Source organism: Furipterus horrens, unplaced genomic scaffold (genome assembly GCF_987537825.1).
Source record: "Furipterus horrens unplaced genomic scaffold, mFurHor1.1.pri manual_scaffold_1, whole genome shotgun sequence".
Lineage (NCBI taxonomy): Eukaryota > Metazoa > Chordata > Mammalia > Chiroptera > Furipteridae > Furipterus > Furipterus horrens.
This window is the reverse complement of record NW_028327171.1, coordinates 74,527,827-74,531,182: the sequence shown is the minus strand read 5'-3', so window position 1 is coordinate 74,531,182 and position 3,356 is coordinate 74,527,827.

Sequence of the window (3,356 nt, the reverse complement as noted above, 5' to 3'; positions counted from 1 at the left end):
AGCTCGCAGGCCGACGCTCAATCCACTGAGCTAAACCAGCCAGGGCATTGTTGTTGATTAACCATATGAATTTAGGCAGGTCACTTAAGTATTATGCACCTCAGTATGCTGATTGTAAGGTGCAGGTAATAATTGAGTAAAAGTATAAGAAATATTATTTAGAGAACTGAAATATATTTATGCATATCCAAAACCGAAAAGCATATTCCCAGGAACCAAGAAAACTGACACAATTAGTATTATTTGTATAATAATAAATGATTAGTTATTGTGTAACTATCCTTGATAATTCACTCATCAGAACAAAAGAACTGCTTAAGAAGAGTCTCATTAAACTGGGCATGTTAAACATATCTTACATTCAGGATGTTTTTCTTTTCAAGATTGTAAATACTTATGATGTTATCTGCAGTTCACTTTATCATAGCATTTCAAGTATGGAAGAACACAGGAAAACCTGTAATAGTCCAGGGAGGGATATAATATAACTCAATGGGTTCCCTGTGAGCAGGATCCTTGTCTTGCTCATCTCAGCATCCTGCACCATCACTATCTGCACAGGAGGTATTCAGTGAATGGCTATTGAATTGAAGCTGAGAGCCAAACTGTCTGTATACGATAAGAACAGAGTGAAAAAGAACTGAACTAGGAAGTCCTCTTCAATATATCTCCACAGGTTTCCCCATGGGAGAGAAGCCAAAAGAGAAAAAGAAAAAAGGTGTCTCATTTAGACACCGTTAGGCATGAAAGAGTTAGAAATATCATGCTACAAAAAATTTTTAACAAAGTAATAGTTCATTGGGAAATGATTTGAAATACTGAATGAGTGATCTCTGAAACTACGGTCATACTACTTTACACTTTTCAAATAAGCACAAAAGGTAGTAGCTAACCAGAGACAAATCATATTATTTGACTTCTACACAGTAAGTCCCAATATATAGTGAACCTAAATAAAGGATTATATATTCAGTTGAAGTAAATTCAAATTTTAAAAAATATTCCTTGAAAAAAATAAAATGTTCACCATTATTTAAATATATTTTTAAAAAATAAACACTCAAAGATTTATCAAAAATAAAGATTTTAAACCTTACCCCAGTAATAACTGAATAAAGAAATGAGGATATTAAAAACATTGAATATATTTTTAAATGAGAATGTGTAATAAAAAATTTAAAGATAAGTTGCTCAGACATTATAGAAATAAAAAATGAGCTAATGCGCTAAGTAGGCTACTCTGAGGTATTGAAGCTATTAGGTTTATGCCACCCATTGAAGAGGTGATTTAAGAGACTTAAAACTGAATTTTGGAGGATTTAATCTTAGCTGCAAATAAGGAGTGTTGACCAATGAGTAAGAATCTATCGAAGAGTAGTTAACTTTGGATAAATATTATTTTCTCAGTATACCACTGGTTCTAAATAGTTTATCAATCATACAAATGTGTATTTGGGATTCATGTTAGGTAAAATAAAAATTTCTAAGACAATTACTTGGAGGATTTTAGTTATGTTTTTTTCCTCATGTTTAACAAAAGTTACTAGCATAGTTAATAAATTGTATGTTAATTAATTTTAAATCAAATTAACTTAATAATATTAGTACCACTAAATTTATCTGACATTATTCATTTAAGAACCCAATATCAATTTGTACATACTTGCATTAAATAGTTTTCCTTTCTTAAGCATTATAATATTTATAAAGGTGGTTACATACTTCTTGCTAGAAACATTTTCATATTACTAAATAGGCTTCCAGTGATTAATAATTCATGTCACACTTTAGGGGCTTTAATAATACAAAATTTATTTTATGATATAATCACTTTAAAATGACGAGTAAAATGCAGCAAGTATCAACCTCATGGTTTTTGCATTTTTCCTAGCCCACCCATTTAACCTCAAACTTCCCCAAATCAGTATCATGTTATATCTCTTTTGATTTCTTATAAGACCTTACATATATTATGGTATATGCAGATGTCCATTAATAATTTATTGGATTACATTTAATATATGGATCATTAATCTTTTGCAGATAATATTCTGTAATCGTACTGATTAAAATCATTTTAGAAAATTTCATATAAGTGAATAATTTTATTATAATTCACTGTATTTTATGGACAGGTACCAAAGGAAAAACCTACATCAAGATGACAGAGGTCAATTCAAGTATCATCTTAACTAATTAAATTCTCAATGTTGAGCACAAGTTTCCAAAAGCATATCATTCCACACCCAAAGCACTTTAGTCAAAACAATCATTGCATATATTTAAACATTTTAAAAATACATTTATTATCTAAGCAGTAAGTAATTTTAACATCACTGATGTGATTAGTTTTCAAGAACCACAGGTGTGTTAGCCTTCATTCTCCTTGTTCTCAGCACAAGTCTCCACCACCCAAGTGACTGCTACAGGCAGTTGAGATGGGTCAGTGCAATAATTCAAGTTTTGTCTATGGGAAAGGTCTAGGAATGCTGTCCATGACCTTTGATTCAATATCAACTTTTGTTTTTCTGCCTGCTGTCCAATGATACACTCTTTCCCATGATTTTGACATTACTGTTTTAAGGTTGTCCAGATTAGGACTCTGCTTTGGTTCTCAACTTCTTTAAAAGTTCTACTCTCTGCATACTGTCCACCTAAATCTTTGGGAACAGCCAGTCTACTTTGCCCTCACCTATTTCTCCAGAGTTGATTATCAACCAAATTGACTCCTACAGTATACTAGCCCCGAGGTTTTTCTGCTAAAATATTTACTGTTCCCAAATGTAAGAAAAAGGACAAAAACTTCAGTGAGGTCAACTTTCTTTTGGAATACCATAATGATTTTTCTGTTAAGTATATCTTTACCCTAATAAACCAGAAAGAAAAAAATAATAAGTCAAATAACCTCTAATAAAATTTCTAATGATTCATAAATTTAATGCTTAATTTTTGTCAGAATTTACAACTGATATATTTATTTGTATTGTGTCAAAATATGCCTTTAGGTGTTATAAAACAGTCAAAAGAAAGAAAGAAAACTAGCCTCTCTTATTCTTATGAGATGTGTTATTTTATTTAATAGCCCAAATATTTTATTTCTTAATAGTATAACCAAATACTGATTGTCATCAGTATGTGTTATTTGTGATAGTACTATGGATTGTCAGGAATAAAGAAATTAAGACATATATAGAGAGTAAAACATCAAGTTAGTGAATCATTTTGTTTTTGTTTTATTTTTTACATAAAACATAAGCAATCTAAATCAATCTTTTGGAAAATTGGCAAAAACCAACCATTGCTCTAGATCTGATATTTGGTATACCAAGTTTCAGCTTGGACTGAATTCTTACTGA